Source organism: Coregonus lavaretus (assembly GCF_964263955.1).
Source record: "Coregonus lavaretus genome assembly, chromosome: 5".
In the NCBI taxonomy this organism is placed as follows: Eukaryota; Metazoa; Chordata; class Actinopteri; order Salmoniformes; family Salmonidae; genus Coregonus; species Coregonus lavaretus.
The window spans coordinates 40,299,684-40,324,981 of record NC_139992.1 but is presented as its reverse complement, the minus strand read 5'-3'; the positions used below and the strand labels follow the sequence as shown (position 1 = coordinate 40,324,981).

Genomic DNA, 25,298 nt, shown 5'->3' with positions numbered 1-25,298 from the left:
ATGTTGTGAAAATAAGACTAGATGTTATGTAATTCCATGTCCATTTATTGTTTTCCACAGAGTGAATGTCGCAATGCCATCGTGTTTGTTTACTTTTCAGGGTCTGAGTCACTGAGAAAAGGCGTGTTTTTAGGAGTGTGTGTTTGTGTCTAGGCCTGCTTTTTCTAATCTTACAATAACAAATCAGTGTCCTCTGTCCTTGTACCTCCAGTCTGGCGTCAATCACGATCAACAGATATGAGAACAATCCATAACATTCAGTATCAAGTCTAGTGATCATCAACCAGTACACAAAAGAGTTTCCCAAATAAAACACTGGAAATCATGTGTATTACAGAAAAGGGAAAACATATAAAACATGCTAATCATTCTGTTAATTACGCCTAACTGAATTTTAACTTAATTCATCTTAAAATGTCCCTATTACAACACACACAAACAGCGCCAGGCCAATGACACATCTGGCTCAGGGTTTCCGTTAGCCGGTAATAGCCGGCTTTTGGCCTATAAAAAAATAGAAAAGCTGATAAATAAAATTGGCCCTGGCCAATTGTACGGGAGAAGAAAAAATCCCATTGCGAAATAATTCTTTTTAGCCTATTCATTGATGGAAATACCAGTGGATGGAAATACATTTGACTGGTTATATTTATCGTTCTATAGGTTATTTTGCATAATTTAGTGGAATGAAATTGGCAAATGTGTAGGCTACAGTATATTTGTTATGCCTCTTATATATCACACCCGTACAGCATACAGATACAGAACCTTTGAGCGGAAAATCTGTCACAGTGCGAGAGCTGCTGCTGCGCGTCACACACTGTGGAGGCAATAGGCTATGCATTTTGTTTTAACATACATTATGAGGCATGTCTTACCTTTCTTCAAAGTAGCCTATTAGATCTCTCTTTTTACATTTCGAATGGACATTTTCATCTCTGTCGCATGAAACCGCTCAAGTGTGGTGCCCTTTTGACAACTGTGTTTTCCCGCTAATTGCATTATGGAACGCACATTCGTGAGTAGCCTACTGGCTTGTGCACATTGCTGTGCTTATAATGTGAAGAAATAATAGTTTATCAACATTTTAAGCTAAACGTTCTGTTCTGTTGCATCAGACATTGCTTTTTAAAGTTTTTCTTTAATGTAGCCTAGGCCTACTGGTTGTATGAATTTGGGCTCTATCTTCTCACAACTATCCCATAGTCTGTTTGGAGTAGACAATTTCTCGACAAGCTGACCAATAGAATAGGTAAACTTTTCTACTATGGGGGATAGTAGATGGACAGGCTAGTGATTTTGCTGTTAGTTACTCGTCTTGTTGGCTGAGGAAAAGTAAATGTGGACGATTATTCTATCTTCATTGTTGCATCCTCGACTTGCATGTTCTGTTAATATGAATTACCATAATCTAAACGCGACTTCTGTCATTCTGAGCACCGTGGGTGGACACCCTAATCAGGTTACGCACCCAATGCATATGGGTCCGGCAGATTTATCAAATGTCTAGTAAATTAAAAATGTTGCCGGTCAAATGCCCGGCGCCACATTTTCCTAACGGAAATCCTAGTCTGGCTGAGCTAATGGCGGTCATCCAATTAGGATTTCATCCATGAGCCATAGTCTCCTCTCACTGGAACACCTCATCCAGGGTAGAGGGGTGGACATCAGCGGCCTGTAGGCTTTGGAGCAGCCTGTGGACTGTAGCGCTCCTCCCCTGGCTCTGCCGCCACTGGATCAGCCCCGCTAGCACTTTCCCATGCAAGCTCAGAGGGTGGTCGGCATGGCAACAGTACAGCGCCCCTGTCGAGAGGCACAGGTCGAGGAGAACCGACTCCCACTCCGAACCGAGACGGGATGCCAGCCGGGACAACTGTCTGTCGGACGGGACTGCCCGGACCATCACCTCTGGTATGTTCCACTCATCTTTGGAAGGGAAGGAGGGATAGGTGGTGGATATGCATGGAAAGAGGGAAACACAGAGAAAAGAGATGGGAGGAAGAGCGAGGTGGAGGGAGAGATGGGTAGAGGGAGAGAGAGACAGTTTATCAATTTCCATTTAAGAAAAACATGTCCCTGATTCATTGTGATGTAATGTTACAACAATATGTTGTGAAAATAAGACTAGATGTTATGTAATTCCATGTCCATTTATTGGATAAGAAAGAAGAAAAAAAATACTACCAGTTACTTTGTTTTCCAATGTCGCAATGCCATTATGTTTGTTTACTTTCAGGGTCTGAGTGACTGAGAAAAGGCGTGTTTTTAGGAGTATGTTAGTGTGTAGGCCTGTATGTCTTTGAAATCTGCTTGTCTGATAATGACCTCCATTTAGGAGAGAGAGAACAAGAGCGTGAGATAGGCCTAGAAAAAAACTGAGCGATATAGTGAGAGATATTGAAATGGAGAGCAGTGTTTTTTTTATCTGAACATAACAGAGGTGTAGGGTCTGATCAGAATCAAGTCTAGTGACCATCAACCAGTCCACAAATGAGTGTCCTAAATAAAACACTGGAAATCACGCGTATTACACAAAAGGAAAACATAAATGATAAGCAGTGTTAATTGTATTTTATTAAATCTAAAAATTTCCCCAACACACACACACACACACACGCACAGGACCTGGCCCATGACACGCCTGGTGAGCTAATGGCTGTCATCCGATTAATGGACAGTTGAGCACTCACTGAGGCGCGATGAGGGCAACACACAACAAACTGACCCCATCCCCCTACTGAAATTATATGGGCAAGCAGCTCAGAGGGACAATTAGGATTTCATCCATGATCATCCATCCACGCTATCATCCATGCCATCATCCGCATTGGGAATCCAACACACTGAGAAAAACGACAGAGTTTGAGCTAATACTGGGAGACGTGAGGGGGGAAATAATTGCGAGTGTCTGCTAACTCCTATAAGCTAGGGGAGGGGGTTCCGGGTCCAAAAGTTCACGGGAGGTCATGTGTCGAGTTCCCAAAAGAGTGGCTGACCGAGAACTGCCAAACATTACACTGCCGGTCACTGATTCAAAGTTAATGAGAGTAGGCGTTCTAACGCTCCCGTTGGGAGATTGCTGTCGAAACATCAGTAATTAATTAATGAATGTATTGCACCTGATAGTGTGTGCGGCTACTTTCTTTTTCAAAGATCTCTCACTGGTCAACATTTCTTACTATTGAACAAGAGGCATCATGGGATAGCTAGCGGCTGACACGCTGAGGCACTAGGCTACGCAACTCAAACCTGGGTAACGACGCCCAGAAACACCCTTAACACGGTGTCATAAATAAACTAGGCTTCAAAAATGTGACACACCACTGACTTGTTTTTTTTCTCCCGTACAGCGGAGACAGGAGGCCTCTGAAGTACATCATGTTCCAAAACGCATGCCAAGAAAGGTTCGGCCCAACCAAGCCAGGCCTTCAACGGTTCGCTAACAAAGGGGACACACACACAGAAACTCAGAGGGAGGGAATATGGGGAGAGAGACTGACAGGGCTGTGTGAGAGAGAAGGCCGTTACAGCTAAACAAATCGTTTTTCCCCGAAAACCAATTTGCTGAAAGGCTAACTTAAGATGCTGAGAGCTTTTGAGAAATAGGCCTTCACTGGAGAGAGAGAGTAGGTCGAGAGAAAGAGAGAGTAGGTCCAGAGAAAGAGAGAGTAGGTCAAGAGAAAGAGAGAGTGATAGCGAGATTGTAACCAAATAAGGAGCTGTGGAGAAAAAAGAACTGATGAAACTGAATACTTTTCTAGGAATTGCCTCTTTATGAGAAAAGCAGGCGGTCCCACCTTACCTTCTCACACACACACTGATGAGGAGGAGGACAGGGTATGCTGACATGTAGCTGAAATAAAACAGAGTATTTCAAAGTGTGTGAGGCCATTGGACAGTAGTACCGGTAGGTAAGGGGTGTGTGGAGATGCCTAGTTTATTCCAAATAGTCAAAACTTAAAGAAGAAACCAACATCACCTTGCTGTTTCCATATTTTAATAACCAACTAATTCAGATCCATTAATCTAAGTTCAAATAGTTCAATTTGTTTTTGTTGAATTACATTTTTATCTCATAGTTATTAGCGCTTACACAGCAATGTAATAACAAAGGGATGAATGATGACCAAAAGCCTGAAACCAAACCCTGAGTAGGCAAAGAAAACAATCCAAAAAGGTACACGACTCTCGCCAAACTACCTTGTTCATGGTTACGGGGCGGCAGGTAGCTTAGTGGTTAAGAGCGTTGTGCCAGTAATCGAAAGGTCGCTGGTTCTAATCCCCGAGCAGACTAGGTGAAAAATCTGTCGATGTGCCCTTGAGCAAGGCACTTAACCCTAATTGCTCCTGTAAGTCGCTCTGGATAAGAGCGTCTGCTAAATGACTAAAATGTAAAAATGTAGACAGACTGACAGAGACAAAGTGAGTGTGTGTGTGAGTAACATTGTGTGTGAGTAATGTTGTGTGTGTTTGTCACGTTGTGTGTGTGTGTGTGTGTATAAACCCTGTGTGGATGCCTAAAATAACCATGATTATCCCCTCCTCTAGCTCCGAGGGCTGTTACCAGGAAAGTTTCCCCTGTCCTCAGACTCTGCTGCCTTTTCAGGACACAAATGTTTGGTGCTGCCTTTTAAAATCATTTTAACTTGAGTAGCTAAAATGACTTTATGGAAGCTAGTGCAGCTGTGTGTTGCCAGTTGTGCACAGTTGGCTTTTTAAACCAGTTCTGGCTGTACAGGCAGCTTATTAAACAATTCAGCACAATGTACTGTATTGATTGTAACAACTGCATTTAAATGTAGCCAATCTCCACAATAATTAATGATTTTTTAAGTAAAACATTTAAGCTGGTCCTGGCTAGGGCTGTTTGATTTTGAATAGCCTAGTAATATGGACTTTTTAAAATTTTCATAATTAATTGAGTGACATTACCTTAATCTATACAGAATATCTCATCACCATGCATTTCCATCTCCTCCTCTCTCTCTCTCTCTCCTTTATTCCGTTCTTGAGCACGCAGTTTAGTGAAATATGTTTAGTTGCGAAAACATGTTACTATTGATGTTCCCGAACAGATTTCACTTGGTTTCCAGAATTAACCACTGGGTAGCTGCAGGAACAAGGTTGGAGTAAAATAAGTGTTCTTATATTTATTTCTCAGCTGCTAATATTAAGCTGCTCTGCTATAAAACCGAAGTAGCCTACAAAACGGACCCCCCCGAGAAAGCACGCGGCCTCCATTCACTATTTGAGTGCATACAGTTTTAAATTTTTTCCCCTGCCCTGGTTCCTGTTCCTGCCCATTTAATAATGGACCATTCTAAATCGAAACTAATTTGACAAGATTAAATTGGAGAATAGTCTGATGGGTGAAAATATGATCACTTGATGAGAGAACAGCTGTGCAGCCTGAGGCAAGGAACAGAGCGCAAGCTTTTTTTTTGCTAATTTAGCCTATAGTCGCACCATGCAGCCCATTCGGAAAGTATTCAGACCCCTTAACGTTTTCCACATTTTGTTACGTTACAGCCTTATTCTAAAATTGATTAAACCCCCCCCCAAATCTACCCACAATGACAAACCAAAAAAAGGTTTTTAGAAATGATTGCAAATGTATTACAAATAAAAAACTGAAATATCACATTTACATAAGTATTCAGACCATTTACTCAGTACTTTGTTGAAGCACCTTTGGCAGCGATTACAGCTTCGGGTCTTCTTGGGTACGAGGCTACAAGCTTGGCACACCTGTATTTGGGGAGTTTCTCCCATTCTTCTCTGCAGATCCTCTTAAGCTCTGTCGGGTTGGATGGGGAGCGTTGCCGCACAGCTATTTTCAGGTCTCTAGAGATGGACATTGAGACTTGGCCCAAAGCCACTCCTGCGTTGTCTTGGCTGTATGCTTAGGATCGTTGTCCTGTTGTAAGGTGAACCTTCGCTCCTGTCTGAGGTCCTGAGCGCTCTGGAGCAGGTTGTCATCAAGGATCTCTGTACATTGCTACGTTCATATTTGCCTCGATCCTGCCTCGTCTCCCTGCTGCTGAAAAACATCCATGCTTCACCGTAGGGATGGTGCCAGGTTTCCTCCAGACGTGACTCTTGGCATTCAAGCCAAAGAGTTCAATCTTGGTTTCATCAGAGCAGAGAATCTTGTTTCTCATGGTCTGAGAGACTTTAGGTGCCTTTTGGCAAACTCCAAGCGGGCTGTCATGTGCCTTTTACTGACGAATGGCTTCCATTTGGCCACTCTACCATAAAGGCCTGATTGGTGGAGTGCTGCAGAGATGGTTGTCCTTCTGGAAGGTTCTCCCATCTCCACAGAGGAACTCTGGAGCTCTATTAGTGACCATCGGGTTCTCGGTCACCTCCCTGACCAAAGCCCTTCTCCCCCGATTGCTCAGTTTGGCCGGGTGGCCAGATCTAGGAAGAGTCTTGGTGGTTCCAAACTTCTTCCATTTAAGAATGATGGAGGCCACTGTGTTCTTGGGGACCTTCAATGCTGCATACATGTTTTGGTACACTTCCCCAGATCTGTGCCTTGACACAATCCTGTCTCAGAGCTCTACGGACAATTCCTTCGACCTCATAGCTTGGTTTTTGCTGTGACATGCACTGTCAACTGTGGGACCTTTTATAGACAGTTGTGTGCCTTTCCAAATAATGCCCAATCAATTGAATTTACCACAGGTGGACTTCAATCAAGTTGTAGAAACATCTCAAGGATGATCAATGGAAACAGGATGCACCAGAGCTCAATTTCGAGTCTCAAAGCAAAGGGTCTGAATACTTATGTAAATAAGGTATTTCAGTTTTTTTTATTTTCAATAAAATTTGCAAAAATGTCTAAAAACCTGTTTTCGCTTTTTCATTATGGGGTATGTGTGTAGATTGCTGAGGATTAGTATTTATTTAATCAAATTTAAAAAAGTCTATAAGGTAACAAAATCAAGGGGTCTGAATACTTTCCGATGGCCCTGTATGTTAATTTCTAAGCATTCTAATGTTTGTATCATTCACAACTAAAGTTGCCAAATAACTGTGAATCTAGCATTTAGGATCTGTTTCAAATCATCACTTTTACGCTCAACATTGCCACTTAATATGTGCACTCGCTCTGTAATGGGAAAAATATCTTATATATTCTTACTATAAAATCAGATGAAATAAAACGGCTGGGACTTTCAAGCATATCTTGTCTGCTAAATTAACAAGCCTACAGCCTACGGCATGGAGCATAACAGATAACATAGGCCAACTCATTCTCTTCAACTGAAATACATTTTCTTCATATCATAATGTTTCTTTAGACCTGACTAAAATAATGGATTTATTGTGATGGTGTATATTAAATTGATTTATTATACTTTTTTTTATGTAGATGTTCCAAAGGCGCATATCAGCAGCTTGTATGTGTGGCCTGGAGATGTAAACCTGTTTGTTATTTAACGGTCAATTACCTTGAGACCGGCAGGCTTTTGCAGGACAATAACCCGCTGACAAAAATGTCATGACCGCCTAAGCCCTAGTCCTGGCCGTGTGATTAGTCGTCTGGCTAGCTCTGAGCGGAGCAGCCGGCCTCTGACTTCAATGGTTCACCGTTCTAACAGGAAGCCACTCCTCCTGCCAAGATTCCTGGAAAGCAGACGGCAGGCACTAAAGGAGAGGGGGGCCACCCTTGGCAACGCACGGCCAAGGAAAAACAAGGCAGCAGCACACGGCACTCTCCCTGTCGGCCTGTCCCAGCATGAATTTACTGCTCTTTATCAGGCCACAGCCGCACCTCTCTACTCCCAGTCAAGGAAGCCTTAGACTATGGCCTCAGTGTTAACTCTCACTATACAATGCCTTCCAAGTTTACAGCTTTAACTCACACTATACCCTCCATGAGACAAATAGATAAGGTCCTTCTAAGAACAAGCTACAACGAAGAGTACAGTTAAACTCTCACTTTATCATGCCCTGGCTAAACGTGCCAAATAGCCTAGATAAGGTCATTCTAAGAACAAGCTACAATGATTTAGCAAGAACAAATTTTTTACTCTCACTTAACAATGCCCTAAACATGCCAAATAGATAAGGTCCTTCTACGAACACACTACAATCTGTGTGCTGGCCAGGGTTGTACCACAGTGTAGGTTGTCGTCTTGATAATCAGTGTATGATAATAACGTGTTTTTACCGCACAGGAGGTAAAAGGGACCATCTAGATTAGATAATGTTCCTGATGGTAATATCTGATCACCATGGCAACAGGGAGCATCAGACACAGCCGTGGTGTTCATGAAAGAGTACATTTCAGTCAAACATCTTCAAATCTGCTCCTATTCAGCCATAGCCTCCTGTACATGATAGGGTAGGCGGCCAAATTGTCCGGGACAAGAAGAAAAATCCATTGCAAAAAATAATGCTTTTTATTAATTGATGGAAATACCAGTCCATGTACTCCAACTTCAAAGGCAAATATACTTCATAGGCTAATAAATCACGAAGCTTCTTGGAAATGAGTGTCGAGTGTGTGTGCTTCTATTTTTAGTCACACAAAAGACGCAAGGTCCTCATAAGGGACTTCAGCTAAGTGTACCCTGACTGGACAAAATTGGCGAAGATTGTGTTGACTATCCCTGTTTCCAGTATGCCCGCCAAGAGGAGATTCTTTCTCCAAAACAGAGTAAAGACGACGCCTTCTTGAGGACAAAGTAACGAGCCTGATGCACACCGCAAGCTGCTCCAAGGAGTTGGACAGTTTTGACTTCCCAACAGCAGCGGCTCACTTTGAGCAGGCCAAGGTTCGGCACAAATGCAAGTAAATTCGAGGCAGATTGTGTTAGTCAGGCCCAATCCTAGCAGTTCTGCTGCCGCCCTAGGCAAGATCATCATATGCCTCCCCTGTCATCTATAGTATAAAGATTTGGAATGGATTGATAAGACTACAGTAATGACGTCTATCATGCGCAATTGGTGCATTTCAGTTGAGCTTATTCAGTAGCACTTGGAAATGAAACATCGTTGCAAACTATTCACATTGGAGAGTTACAATCACTAGGCAGCCAACTTCCTATATTAGGAAACAGAGTTGTTATCAATAAGCCACGTACACAGAGTATACCAAACATTAGGAACACCTTCCTAATATTGAGTTGCGCGCACCCCCCTCAGAACAGCCTCAATTCAGACTCTACAAGGTGTCAAAAGTGTTCCACAGGGATGCTGGCCCATGTTGACTCCAATGCTTCCCACAGTTGTGTCAAGTTGGCTGGATGTCCTTTGGGTGGTGGACCATTCTTGATACACACGGGAAACTGTTGAGCGTGAAAAACAGCAGCGTACCATACCTCGTTCAAAAGCACAAATATTTTGTCTTGCCCATTCACCCTCTGAAAGGCACACACACAATCCATGTCTCAATTGTCTCGAGACTTTAAAACCCTTCTTTAACCCGTCTCCGCTTCAACACTGATTGAAGTGGATTTAACAAGTGACATCAATAAAGGATCATAGCTTTCACCTGGATTCACCTGGTCAGTCTATGTCATGGAAATAGCATGTTTTGTATACTCAGTGTATATCACACATGACACGAGTCACAACAGTTCAAATTACAATAAACATAAAAAAATTTACATCATCCAGTAGCACTGTAAAAAGAGATATAATTTGAGCCTTGGAAACAAGTGCTTTCATAAACACATGGCGCGGGCCTAATTTCACAGGAGCATTGTAAAATAAGGTTTCTCTCAATGAACCAGCCTGAACGAATTTAGTTTATTTACAGATCAAATTTGATAGTCCAACATCGGTTTTATAATTTCTTCATTTTGTGGCCACCTAAAGTGTCCTCTTTCTACTGCTGTGGTTCTGAAACGCAGCGGAAATGGAGAGCGGGGCGGGCCGGCCCAGTTATGGCTAGAAGAGATTTTTTGGCATTTTAGCTAACCCTAACCTTTTTCCTAACCTCAACCTAATTCTCCCAACCTGCTACAAAAAGTCAAATCTGACGTTAATTTTACAAAAGATCCCTTGACCGGCCGGCCCTGGTGTTCATAGACAGCCATGCTCTGTTATTTATTAGGCCTAATTAAAATGTTCATGCCTAGGCTAAATTAAATGAGGCCTAGATTGAATTTGAAAACAGCAGTGTTTTGGTATTTATTCATTAAAATGTTAATGAAAATAGCCATCAGGACAGGTCTTTCGCAAGTTATATTATGCAAATATAATATTTTGAAGTTGTGTTTTATTACTGTGTAGGTGACTTGTTCTTCTAGGCTAAACGTTTTTCTTTTTTTTAATGATATTTATTTATGATTTATAGCAGGGATGAAGATGCAAAAGGCAATGTTTTGCTTTTCAATAAAACCTGTCATGTTGGTATAAGAACATTGTTCTACTTTACAGGCTAATTTATATTCTGTTAAGATGAATTACAATAAACTAAATGTTTATTTTGAGCACCTTGGCTGGACGCCCTGATGCATTACGCACCCAATAGATATGGATGTCTGGTAAATTTCAGATGTCTGTTAAATTTCTCAAATGTCCGGTAAATTAAAATCTTGCTGGTCACGTTGTCCGGCGCCAAATTTTCCTAAAGGAAACCCTGGCAGACAGCTAGTCTAATTCTCCTGTTACATTCTGTTCTGTGTAAGAGATAGCCTACACAGCATTGGCTCTTAGCAGGCAGTGCAGGAAGAGGTAAAGCTCGAACGATATGTTAAGTTATGGTGAAAGGACATATTGTACCAGCATCTATCCAATCAGGTGCTGACAGGGATCCCTTACTGGTAGAGACCAGAACCCATGGTAACCTGAGAGCTGACTGAGGAGGGATGCATGTTTTGATATCACTATGCATCAGCGGAGGAGCAGGAGGGAACAGGGAGTGACAGCATATGTTCCAAACAAATTCACTGGTGGCAATAAAACGTATTTAAGACACCCCTGTGTGTGTTTGTGTGTGTACTGGGCAGCGAGTGAAGCATGGACGAGGTAAGGGTTATTGAAAAACGGATAATACCATCATGGTTTCCAAGGCAACCCAGCAATGTCATCTGTTGCCATCATAACAGGAGTGGGGGAAGCGGGTGATAAAAGCACAGAGCACATCCATACATGTATGTGAATTAGGCCAAATGATTCAGCGAGACAGGCCTGTATAAAAGAATACATGAAATCCTTTTCAGCCTAAATTATCCTTTTCAGAACACCAGACTCTCCCCACGGTCTTCAATCAGCTAGAATAAAAGCCTTTAGAAGGTGAAGGCTCTCGTCCTCCTGAAACGCTCTCCTTGCACTCAGTTCTCTGCGCTGCTGCTTCTAGGAAATCTGAGAGCAGCTTGTTTTTTTCCCCCACCACATCTCTATTTATTACAATCCGTACAGCGGGAGCAGGTCAGCACAGGAGTGCGAGAGAGAGAAAGAGAGAGAAGAACAGACAACAAATGGCTGATTAAATATTTTTCCTAGAAAGGAGGATGCGGTGTATGTGTGCCTGACCTCGGTGCTAGTGCTGAGAATGAAAACAGCTTTCAGGGAAACCAGGCCTGTTAGACACTCAACACACTCACGCCCTAGACAGCCCCAAAAACAGACGTTTTCCTCGCCATCTCCCCTGTTCTGCAAGTATACTGTACATTCAAAATAAATATTAAGGCTACCAGTTTTACTGTATATGCTCTAAATCATCATATGTTGAAATGTCTAAATGTTTAGTATCTGCCAAAGACAAAGCTACAAATAACAATTTGTTTTGTCAAAATGTATACAAAAGTAGGGCTGGGCGATATGGCCTAAAAATAATTTCTCTTTTTAATTATGTGCGATTCACGATATACTGTATATCTCTATTATTTTAACGTTATCTCTAAATATGCTTTGTTGCACAATTAAAGATCAATACACTGTATTTGAAACAGTCAGGAATAGTCTAATGAATTCAGGGATTGTAAAATTATACCTAGGCTAAATATAAGCCTTCCACAACCATAAGAACCACTTATAATTTAATTATTTTATAAAAATAGTTCAACCTGCTTTTTCTATTTTATTCTGGCTTTCAAGTCTGTTTATGAAAATGCAATTTTTCTAACAAATTGAACCAGAACATCCACTAATAATGACCAACTTCTTGTAGCAGGCACTATAGAAAATTAACACACTCTCTCAAGCACACGTGCTTTATATTTCAAGTCTAGCCAACTTGGTTCTATTTGCTTGCTAACAAAGTAGAAGAACAGTTGAACTGTTATGAATACACCCTCCTGTCTGTCTCCAACTGTTTGAACAACATCACCTGTTCACATTGTTTAGATATTGAAATCTAGTGGCATACCTGGATAAGAATATGCTTATTTCTCAGAATGAGTACAAATTGCCAATTCCTTATATAAAATGTGTATTTTTATGCTCATTGTACATTTATAAAAACACATTACACTAGACAGCTGGCACATAAAAGTCTGTGGCTAAAAAGTTCCTAGCTGTACATGGTACCGCAATGCCACGCGTGGCAGAAACTGAGCATGCATACATTTTCCACAACATGTTTATTGATATTCTTGTTTTATTAGGGTCTGCTCTGTTCTACATTTTGGTAGTTGAGACATAAAAAGGGTATCGTTAGAAAGGTTAAGTTCTCATCTATTACAGTAAAATAATGTCTCTAAGCGTTTCGGTGTCAATGACAGATTCTGTTGGACCAGATCTCAAATGCAAATAGCGAGTTTAAACTGCATGTTGTGAGAGAGGAAGAAGTTATCTTTCGTATTTGTTGTGAGTGGCAGGGGCTTGGTGTTTGTGTGAGAGTGGGAAGGTGCACAGTGTACACAGCACAGAAGGAGCCAAGGAGACGAGCCCAAAAAGACATAGAACACTCAAAAACAAACAAAAAAATAAAAACCTAGATTCTTGTGATACATTTGGAACATCGCGCTAAAACATTAATTCGATATGTCGCCCAGCCCTATACAAAAGTAGTAGTGGCTCTCAGTCCTCTGATCATCATTACTGAGGGGGTCACTAGTCTGCAGGCATTACAACACATTTGACTTACGTTATACTATACGTAATACTAACGTTATTCTTGGCAAGAGCTAACTGTTACTGGAGATCACGTAGTTTAATTCCATGAAATAGAATTTGGGAATTATACATTTTAAAAAATAAATTCATGAATAGTTGGTGATGCCAACTAGGCCTAAAAAAATAAATATATATATATATATATATACACACATACACACACACACACACACACACACACACACACACACACACACACACACTGAATGAAAGCATGGCGTTTTGGTCGTATTAGTGGCCTTCAGATAAGGACACGCACGCCAGTGACATCCAGGATGGTTTATAGTGAGTTTACTGACCTTTTATTTACAAAAAAGTAGCATGCGAGAGAAAAACATGAGGGTCAATTTGACAAAACAGAGCTAGAGTAAACATCCACCAGAATGAGACGTTTTCACGTCTTGATCAAGTGCCAAAGATAATGTTTGTGCCGTATTTCTGGAGCCAACCATTTAAGGTTGTGATGCTGTTGCCATGTGGAAAATCTAGGATGGCTTTAGAACAGAGTAGTCCACTCTATAACCTTCATTTTAATGTGTTGCCATTGATTGTGCCTGTGCTGTCGATTCGCGTTTATAATAGAAGAAATGTGGTGTCACGCAGAATTTCAATTAGTGGAAGTCTCGAGGTTCTGCTCGCCTGAGTTGGAATACCTCATAATAAGCTGTAGACCATACTATTTACCAAGAGAGTTTATATTTTTCATAGCTGTTAATTTACCACCACAAACCGATACTGACACTAAGACTGCACTCAACGAGCTGTATAGGGCCATAAGAAAACAAGAAAATGCTCATCCAGAGGCGGCACACCTAGTGGCCGGTGATTTGAATGCTGGAAAACTGAAATCCATTTAACCTTAATTTCTACCAGCATAATATGCCATTTCGCAGACGCTTTTATCCAAAGCGACTTACAGTCATGCGTGCATACATTTTTGTGTATGGGTGGTCCCGGGGATCGAACCCACTACCTTGGCGTTACAAGCGCCGTGCTCTACCAGCTGAGCTACAGAGGACCACCTGTGCAACTAGAGGCGAAAAAAACTCTAGATCACCTTTACTCCACACACAGAAACGCATACAAAGCTCTCCCTCGCCCTCCATTTGGCAAATTTGACAATAGTTCGATCCTCCTGATTCCTGCTTACAAGCAAAAACAGGAAGTACCAGTGATGTGCTCAATACGGAAGTGGTCCAAAGAAGCAGATGCTAAGCTACAGGACTGTTTCGCTAGCATAGACTGGAATATGTTCCGGGATTCATCAGATGGCATTGAGGAGTTTACCACAACAGACACCGGCTTTATTAATAAGTGCATCGACAACGGCGTCCACACATGACGGTATGTACATATCGAACCAGAAGCCATGGATTACAGGCAACATCCGCACTGAGCTAAAGGCTAGAGCTGCCGCTTTCAAGGAGGAGGACACAAATCCAGACGTTTATAAGAAATTCCGTTACGCCCTCCGACGAACCATCAAACAGGCAAAGCATCAATACCGGACTAAGATTGAATCCTACTACAGGGGCTCTGACGCTCGTCGGATGTGGCAGGGCTTGCAAACTATCATGGATCACAAAAGGAAACCCAGCCGCGAGCTGCCCAGTGACGCGAGCCTACCAGACGAGCTAAATGCCTTCTATGCTCACTTCGAGGCAAGCAACACTGAACCATGCATGAGAGCACCAGCCGTTCCGGATGACTGTGTGATCACACTCTCCGTAGCCGATGTGAGTAAGACCTTTAAACGGGTTAACATTCACAAGGCGGCAGGGCCAGACAAATTACTAGGACGCATACTCATAGCATGCACTGACCAGCAAGCAAATGTCTTCACTTACATTTTCAACCTATCCCTGACCCAGTCTAATACCTACGTTTCAAGCAGACCACCATAGTTCCTGTGCCCAAGAATGCCAAGGTAACCTGTCTAAATGAATATCGCACCATAGCACTCACATCTGGAGCCATGAAATGCTTTGAAAGAGTGGTCATGGCTCACATCAACACCATCATCCCAGACAAACTGGACCCACTCCAATTTGCATACCGCCCCAACAGATCCACAAATGACGCAATCTCTATTGCACTCCAGACTGCACTTTCCCACTTGGACAAGTGGAACACCTATGTGAGAATGCTGATTTGATTTGATTTGTTAATTGACTACAGCTCAGCGTTCAACACCATAGTACCCTCCAAGCTCATCACTATGCTAAGGACCCTGGGACTGGATACCTTCCTCTGCAACTAGATCCTGGACTTCCTGACAGGCCGCCCCCAGGTGGTGAGGGTAGGCAACAATACATCCGCCACACTGACCCTCAACACGGGTGGCCCCACAGGGGTGCGTGCTTAGTCCCCTCCTGTACTCCCTGTTCACCCACAACTACGTGGCCGTGCACGACTCCAACACCATCATTAAGTTTGTCGACGACACAAAAGGTGGTAGGCCTGATCACCGATGATGATGAGACAGCCTATAGGGAGGAGGTCCCTCAACATCAGCAAGACAAAGGAGCTGATAGTGGACTACCAAGCATTATTATTGTTTCATTCACTTCTCTTTTTGACCTGCACTGTTGGAGCTTGGAGTTTAAGAATTTCACCCTTTTTGTACCCTGCAATAACATCTGCGACCATGTGCATGTGACTAATAAAGTCATCAAATCTAAAAGGAGGCTGAAAAGATTTGCCATGGACCCTCAGATCCTCAAAAAGGTCTACAGCTGCACCATTGAGAGCATCTTGACTGGCTGCATCACCGCTTGGTACGGCAACTGCTTGGCATCCTCCCGCAAGTTACTACAGGGTAGTGCGTATGGCCCAAGTACATCACTGGGGCCGAGCTCCCTGCCATCCAGGACCTCTATACCAGGCAGTGTCAGAAGGCCCTAAAAATTGTCAAAGACTCCAGCCACCCAAATCACAGACTTCTCTCTGCTACCTCATGGCAAGCAGTACCGATGCATCAAGTCTGGAACCAACAGGACCCTGAAAGCTTCTACCCACAAGAAAGAAGACTGCTAAATAGTTAGTTAAATCTGCATTGACCCCTTTTGCACTAACTTTGACTCATCACATTTGCTACTTCTGTTTATTATCTGTCACTTTATTACTATACTGAACAAAAATATAAAACATCAAATCAAATGTATTGGTCACATACACATGGTTAGGAGATGTTATTGCGAGTGTAGCGAAATGCTTGTGCTTCTAGTTCCGACAGTGCAGTAATATCTAGCAAGTCTATATCTAACAGCTCCACAACAAATATCTAATACACAAATCTAAGTAAAGGATGGAATAAGAATATATAAATATACAGTGGGGAAAAAAAGTATTTAGTCAGCCACCAATTGTGCAAGTTCTCCCACTTAAAAAGATGAGAGAGGCCTGTAATTTTCATCATAGGTACACGTCAACTATGACAGACAAAATGAGAAAAAATAATCCAGAAAATCACATTGTAGGATTTTTAATGAATTTATTTGCAAATTATGGTGGAAAATAAGTATTTGGTCAATAACAAAAGTTTCTCAATACTTTGTTATATACCCTTTGTTGGCAATGACACAGGTCAAACGTTTTCTGTAAGTCTTCACAAGGTTTTCACACACTGTTGCTGGTATTTTGGCCCATTCCTCCATGCAGATCTCCTCTAGAGCTGATGTTTTGGGGCTGTCGCTGGGCAACACAGACTTTCAACTCCCTCCAAAGATTTTCTATGGGGTTGAGATCTGGAGACTGGCTAGGCCACTCCAGGACCTTGAAATGCTTCTTAAGAAGCCACTCCTTCGTTGCCCGGGCGGTGTGTTTGGGATCATTGTCATGCTGAAAGACCCAGCCACGTTTCATCTTCAATGCCCTTGCTGATGGAAGGAGGTTTTCACTCAAAATCTCACGATACATGGCCCCATTCATTCTTTCCTTACACGGATCAGTCGTCCTGGTCCCTTTGCAGAAAAACAGCCCCAAAGCATGATGTTTCCACCCCCATGCTTCACAGTAGGTATGGTGTTCTTTGGATGCAACTCAGCATTCTTTGTCCTCCAAACACGACGAGTTTAGTTTTTACCAAAAAGTTATATTTTGGTTTCATCTGACCATATGACATTCTCCCAATCCTCTTCTGGATCATCCAAATGCACTCTAGCAAACTTCAGACGGGCCTGGACATGTACTGGCTTAAGCAGAGGGACACGTCTCGCACTGCAGGATTTGAGTCCCTGGCGGCGTAGTGTGTTACTGATGGTAGGCTTTGTTACTTTGGTCCCAGCTCTCTGCAGGTCATTCACTAGGTCCCCCCGTGTGGTTCTGGGATTTTTGCTCACCGTTCTTGTGATCATTTTGACCCCACGGGGTGAGATCTTGCATGGAGCCCCAGATCGAGGGAGATTATCAGTGGTCTTGTATGTCTTCCATTTCCTAATAATTGCTCCCACAGTTGATTTCTTCAAACCAAGCTGCTTACCTATTGCAGATTCAGTCTTCCCAGCTTGGTGCAGATCTACAATTTTGTTTCTGGTGTCCTTTGACAGCTCTTTGGTCTTGGCCATAGTGGAGTTTGGAGTGTGACTGTTTGAGGTTGTGGACAGGTGTCTTTTATACTGATAACAAGTTCAAACAGGTGCCATTAATACAGGTAACGAGTGGAGGACAGAGGAACCTCTTAAAGAAGAAGTTACAGGTCTGTGAGAGCCAGAAATCTTGCTTGTTTGTAGGTGACCAAATACTTATTTTCCACCATAATTTGCAAATAAATTCATAAAAAATCCTACAATGTGATTTTCTGGATTTTTTTTCCTCAGTTAGTCTGTCATAGTTGACGTGTACCTATGATGAAAATTACAGGCCTCTCTCATCTTTTTAAGTGGGAGAACTTGTACAATTGGTGGCTGACTAAATACTTTTTTTCCCCACTGTATGGATGAGTAATGTCATTGTCAGAGCGGCATAGGCTAAGATGTAATAGATAGTATAGAATACATTATATACAATGGGGAGAACAAGTATTTGATACACTGCCGATTTTGCAGGTTTTCCTACTTACAAAGCATGTAGAGGTCTGTAATTTTTTATCATAGGTACACTTCAACTGTGAGAGACGGAATCTAAAACAAAAATCCAGAAAATCACATTGTATGATTTTTAAGTAATTAATTTGCATTTTATTGCATGACATAAGTAATAATAATAATAATTGGTCATTTAGCAGACGCTCTTATCCAGAGCGACTTACAGGAGCAATTAGGGTTAAGTGCCTTGCTCAAGGGCACCGACAGATTTTTCACCTAGTCGGCTCTGGGATTAGAACCAGCGACCTTTCGGTTACTGGCACAACGCTCTTAACCACTAAGCTACCTGCCGCCCCTGTAAGTATTTGATACATCAGAAAAGCAGAACTTAATATTTGGTACAGAAACCTTTGTTTGCAATTACAGAGATCATACGTTTCCTGTAGGTCTTGACCAGGTTTGCACACACTGCAGCAGGGATTTTGGCCCACTCCTCCATACAGACCTTCTCCAGATCCTTCAGGTTTCGGGGCTGTCGCTGGGCAATACGGACTTTCAGCTCCCTCCAAAGATTTTCTATTGGGTTCAGGTCTGGAGACTGGCTAGGCCACTCCAGGACCTTGAGATGCTTCTTACGGAGCCACTCCTTAGTTGCCCTGGCTGTGTGTTTCGGGTCGTTGTCATGCTGGAAGACCCAGCCACGACCCATCTTCAATGCTCTTACTGAGGGAAGGAGGTTGTTGGCCAAGATCTCGCGATACATGGCCCCATCCATCCTCCCCTCAATACGGTGCAGTCGTCCTGTCCCCTTTGCAGAAAAGCATCCCCAAAGAATGATGTTTCCACCTCCATGCTTCACGGTTGGGATGGTGTTCTTGTGGTTGTACTCATCCTTCTTCTTCCTCCAAACACGGCGAGTGGAGTTTAGACCAAAAAGCTCTATTTATCTCATCAGACCACATGACCTTCTCCCATTCCTCCTCTGGATCATACAGATGGTCATTGGCAAACTTCAGACGGGCCTGGACATGCGCTGGCTTGAGCAGGGGGACCTTGCGTGCGCTGCAGGATTTTAATCCATGACGGCGTAGTGTGTTACTAATGGTTTTCTTTGAGACTGTGGTCCCAGCTCTCTTCAGGTCATTGACCAGGTCCTGCCGTGTAGTTCTGGGCTGATCCCTCACCTTCCTCATGATCATTGATGCCCCACGAGGTGAGATCTTGCATGGAGCCCCAGACCGAGGGTGATTGACCGTCATCTTGAACTTCTTCCATTTTCTAATAATTGCGCCAACAGTTGTTGCCTTCTCACCAAGCTGCTTGCCCATTGTCCTGTAGCCCATCCCAGCCTTGTGCAGGTCTACAATTTTATCCCTGATGTCTTTACACAGCTCTCTGGCCTTGGCCATTGTGGAGAGGTTGGAGTCTGTTTGATTGAGTGTGTGGACAGGTGTCTTTTATACAGGTAACGAGTTCAAACAGGTGCAGTTAATACAGGTAATGAGTGGAGAACAGGAGGGCTTCTTAAAGAAAAACTAACAGGTCTGTGAGAGACGGAATTCTTACTGGTTGGTAGGTGATCAAATACTTATGTCATGCAATAAAATGCAAATGAATTACTTAAAAATCATACAATGTGATTTTCTGGATTTTTGTTTTAGATTCCGTCTCTCACAGTTGAAGTGTACCTATGATACAAATTACAGACCTCTACATGCTTTGTAAGTAGGAAAACCTGCAAAATCGGCAGTGTATCAAATAAGTATTTAGTCAGCCACCAATTGTGCAAGTTCTCCCACTTAAAAAGATGAGGCCTGTAATTTTCATCATAGGTACATGTCAACTATGACAGACAAATTGAGAAAATAAATTCCAGAAAATCACATTGTAGGATTTTTAATGAATTTATTTGCAAATTATGGTGGAAAATAAGTACAGTGGGGGAAAAAAGTATTTAGTCAGCCACCAATTGTGCAAGTTCTCCCACTTAAAAAGATGAGGCCTGTAATTTTCATCATAGGTACACGTCAACTATGACAGACAATTCAATTTTTAATGAATTTATTTGCAAATTATGGTGGAAAATAAGTATTTGATCACCTACAAACAAGCAAGATTTCTGGCTCTCACAGACCTGTAACTTCTTCTTTAAGAGGCTCCTCTGTCCTCCACTTGTTACCTGTATTAATGGCACCTGTTTGAACTTGTTATCAGTATAAAAGACACCTGTCCACAACCTCAAACAGTCACACTCCAAACTCCACTATGGCCAAGACCAAAGAGCTGTCAAAGGACACCAGAAACAAAATTGTAGACCTGCACCAGGCTGGGAAGACTGAATCTGCAATAGGTAAGCAGCTTGTTTTGAAGAAATCAACTGTGGGAGCAATTATTAGGAAATGGAAGACATACAAGACCACTGATAATCTCCCTCGATCTGGGGCTCCACGTAAGATCTCACCCCGTGGGGTCAAAATGATCACAAGAACGGTGAGCAAAAATCCCAGAACCACACGGGGGGACCTAGTGAATGACCTGCAGAGAGCTGGGACCAAAGTAACAAAGCCTACCATCAGTAACACACTACGCCGCCAGGGACTCAAATCCTGCAGTGCCAGACGTGTCCCCCTGCTTAAGCCAGTACATGTCCAGGCCCGTCTGAAGTTTGCTAGAGTGCATTTGGATGATCCAGAAGAGGATTGGGAGAATGTCATATGGTCAGATGAAACCAAAATATAACTTTTTGGTAAAAACTCAACTCGTCGTGTTTGGAGGACAAAGAATGCTGAGTTGCATCCAAAGAACACCATACCTACTGTGAAGCATGGGGGTGGAAACATCATGCTTTGGGGCTGTTTTTCTGCAAAGGGACCAGGACGACTGATCCGTTTAAAGGAAAGAATGAATGGGGCCATGTATTGTGAGATTTTGAGTGAAAACCTCCTTCCATCAGCAAGGGCATTGAAGATGAAACGTGGCTGGGTCTTTCAGCATGACAATGATCCCAAACACACTGCCCGGGCAACAAAGGAGTGGCTTCGTAAGAAGCATTTCAAGGTCCTGGAGTGGCCTAGCCAGTCTCCAGATCTCAACCCCATAGAAAATCTTTGGAGGGAGTTGAAAGTCCGTGTTGCCCAGCGACAGCCCCAAAACATCACTGCTCTAGAGGAGATCTGCATGGAGGAATGGGCCAAAATACCAGCAACAGTGTGTGAAAACCTTGTGAAGACTTACAGAAAACGTTTGACCTGTGTCATTGCCAACAAAGGGTATATAACAAAGTATTGAGAAACTTTTGTTATTGACCAAATACTTATTTTCCACCATAATTTGCAAATAAATTCATAAAAAATCCTACAATGTGATTTTCTTTTTTTTTTTTTCTCATTTTGTCTGTCATAGTTGACGTGTACCTATGATGAAAATTACAGGCCTCTCATCTTTTTAAGTGGGAGAACTTGCACAATTGGTGGCTGACTAAATACTTTTTTTCCCCACTGTATGAGTCAAAGTTTGTGCAAAAGGGGTCAATGCACATAGTCCAGGTAGCTATTTGATTAACTATTTAACTGACTATTCTGAACAAAAATAAACGCGACAATTTCAAATATTTTTTTTTTCAGTCTCTCAGTTCCAGCTTTGATGCACCTGTACTGACCTCGCCTTCTGGATGATAGCGGGGTGAACAGGCAGTGGCTCGGGTGGTAGTTGTCCTTGATTATCTTTTTGGTCTTCCTGTGACATCGGGTGCTGTAGGTGTCCTAGAGGGCAGGTAGTTTGCCCACGGTGATGCATTGTGCAGACCGCACCACCCTCTGGAGAGCCCTGAAGTTGTGGGCGGTGCAATTGCCGTACCAGGCGGTGATACAGCCCGACAGGGTGCTCTCAATTGTGCATCTGTAAAAGTTTGTGAGGGTTATAGGTGACAGGCCAAATTTCTTCAGCCTCCTGAGGTTGAAGAGACGCTGTTGCGCCTTCTTCACCACACTGTCAGTGTGGGTGGACCATTTCAGTTTGTCAGGGATATGTAAGCCGAGGAACTTAACTTTCCACCTTCTCCACTGCTGTCCCGTCGATGTGGATAGGAGGTACTCCCTCTGCTGTTTCCTGAAGTCCACAATCATCTCCTTTGTTTTGTTGATGTTGAGTGAGAGGTTATTTGCCTGACACCACACTCCGAGAGCCCTCACCTCCTCCCTGTAGGCTGTCTCATCATTGTTGGTAATCAAACCTACTACTGTTGTGTCGTCTGCAGACTTGATGATTGAGTTGGAGGCGTGCATGGCTACACAGTCATGGGTGAACAGGGAGTACAGGAGGGGGCTGAGCACACACACCCTTGTGGGGCCCCAGTGTTGAGGATCAGTGATGTGGAAATGTTGTTTCCTACCTTCACCACTGGGGACGGCCCGTCAGGAAGTCCAGGACCCAATTGCACAGGGAGGGGTTGAGATACAGGGCCTCAAGCTTAATGATGAGCTTGGAGGGTACTATGGTGTTGAATGCTGAGCTATAGTCAATGAACAGCATTATTACATAGGTACTCCTCTTGTCCAGATGGGATAGGGCAGTGTGCAGTGTGATGGCGATTGCATCGTCTGTGGACCTATTGGGGCGGTAAGCTAATTGAAGTGGGTCTAGGGTGACAGGTAAGGTGGAGGTGATATGATCCTTGACTAGTCTCTCAAAGCACTTCATGATGACAGAAGTGAGTGCTACGGGGCGATAGTCATTTAGTTCAGTTACCTTTGCATTCTTGGGTACAGGAACAATGGTGGCCATCTTGAAGCATGTGGGGACAGCAGACTGGGATAGGGAGAGTTTGAATATGTCCGTAAACACACCAGCCAGCTGGTCTGCGCATGGTCTGAGGACGCCGCTAGGAATGCCATCTGGGCCGGCAACCTTGCGAGGGTTAATACGTTTAAATGTCATACTCACGTCGGCCACGGAGAAGGAGAGCCCACAGTTCTTGGTAGCTTGCCGCGTCAGTGGCACTGTGTTATCCTCAAAGCGGGCAAATAACTTGTTTAGCTTGTCTGGAAGCAAGACGTCGGTGACCACAACGTGACTGGTTTTCCTATTGTAGTCCGTGATTGTCTGTAAACCTTGCCACATACTTCTCGTGTCTGAGCCGTTGAATTGCGACTCCACTTTGTCTCGATATTGACGTTTTGCCTGTTTGATTGCCTTGCGGAGGGAACGACCACTCTGTTTGTATTCTGCCATATTCCCTGTCACCTTGCCATGGTTAAATGTGGTGGTTCGTGCTTTAAGTTTTTCGCGAATGCTGCCATCTATTCACGGTTTCTGGTTAAGGTAGGTTTTAATAGTCACAGTGGGTACAACATCTCCTATACACTTCCTTATAAACCCACTCACTGAATCAGCGTATACGTCTATATAATTCTCAGAGGCTACCCGGAACATATCCCAGTCCGCGTGATCAAAACAATCTTGAAGCGTGGATTCCGATTGGTCAGACCAGCGTTGAATATCCTTAGCACGGGTGCTTCCTGTTTGAGTTTCTGCCTATAGGAAGGGAGGAGCAAAATGGAGTCGTGGTCAGATTTGCCGAAAGGAGGTCGGGGAGGGCCTTTTTCTCAAATGTGCTTTGTTAAAATCCCCAGCTACAATAAATGCAGCCTCAGGATATATGGTTTCCTGTTTGCCTAAAGTCCAGTGAAGTTCCTTGAGGGCCGTCGTGGTATCGGCTTGAGGTGGGATATACATGGCTGTAACAATAACCAAAGACAATTCTCTTGAGAGATAATACTTGTCGGCATTTGACTGTGAGGAATTCTAGGTCAGGTGAACAAAATGACTTGAGTTCCTGTATGTTTTTACAATTACACCATGTAAACCCCCCACCCTTCTTCTTCCCGGAGAGATGTTTATTCCTGTCGGCGCGATGTACTGAGAACCCAGATGGCTGTGTGGACGGGGACAGTATATCCCGAGAGAGCCATGTTTCCGTGAAACAGAGTACGTTACAATCCCTGATGTTTCTCTGGAAAGCAACCCTTGCCCTGATCTCGTCCACTTTGTTATCTAGGGACTGGACATTAGCGAGTAATATACTCCGAAGCGATGGGCGGTGTGCGTGCCTCCTAAGTCTGACTAGAAGACAGCTCCGGCTGCCTCTCCTCTGGCGGCGTTGTTTTGGGTCGGCATCTGGAATCAGTTCCAATGCCCTGGGTGGTGTGGACAAAGGATTCGCTTTCAGGAAAATCGTATTCCTGGTCGTAGTGTTGGTAAGTTGACGCCGCTCTGATATCCAATAGTTCTTCCCGGCTGTATGTAATAACACTTAAGGGTTTCTGAGCTAACAATGTAAGAAATAATACATAAAAAAACAAAATACTGCGAAGTTCCCTAAGGACTAGAAGTGAGGCAGCCCTCTCTGTCGGCGCCATTATTGTACAAAGACACAGCTATCTCATGCAACAATTTCAACGATTTTACCGAGTTACAGTTCATATCTTAAATAAGCATGCCCCATTCAATAAATTCAGAACTAAGAACAGATATAGCCCCTGGTTCTCCTCAGACTTGACTGCCCTTGACCAGCACAAAAACATCCTGTGGCATACTGCATTAGCATCGAACAGCCCCCGCAATATGCAACTTTTCAGGGAAGTCAGGAACCAATATACACAATCAGTTAGGAAAGCAAAGGCTAGCTTTTTCAAACAGAAATTTGCATCCTGTTGCACTAACTCCAAAAAGTTTTGGGACACTGTAAAGTCCATGGAGAATAAGAGCACCTCCTCCCAACTGCCCACTGCATTGAGACTAGGAAACACTGTCACGACCGATAAATCTACAATAATCGAGAATTTCAACAAGCATTTTGCTACGGCTGGCCATGCTTTCCACCTGGCTACCACTACCCCGGCCACCAGCTCGGCACCCTCCGCTGCAACTTGCCCATGCCCCCCGCTTCTCCTTTACACAAATTCAGACAGCTGATGTTCTGAAAGAGCTGAAAAATCTGGACCCCTGCAAATCAGCTGGGCTAGACAATCTGGACCCTTTCTTTCTAAAAAATTTGCCGCCGAAATTGTCGCAACCCCTTTTACTAGCCTGTTCAACCTCTCTTTCGTAACGTCTGAGATCCCCAGAGATTGGAAAGCTGCCGCGGTCATCCCCCTCTTCAAAGGGGGTGACACTAGATCCAAACTGTTACAGACCTAT

The 25,298-nt window shown here is 43.3% G+C and overlaps 1 pseudogene across 1 annotated transcript in view; it reads right to left on the bottom strand.

Moving 5' to 3' along the window:
* Positions 1–251: 251 nt before the first annotated feature.
* LOC311130009 (death domain-containing protein CRADD-like) overlaps positions 252–25,298 on the bottom strand; it is a 29,535-nt pseudogene continuing 4,488 nt past the window's right edge. The window contains exon 2 of the transcript XR_014615314.1: positions 252–1,926. The product of XR_014615314.1 is annotated as a death domain-containing protein CRADD-like (transcript). The remainder of the gene's footprint in view (positions 1,927–25,298) is intronic.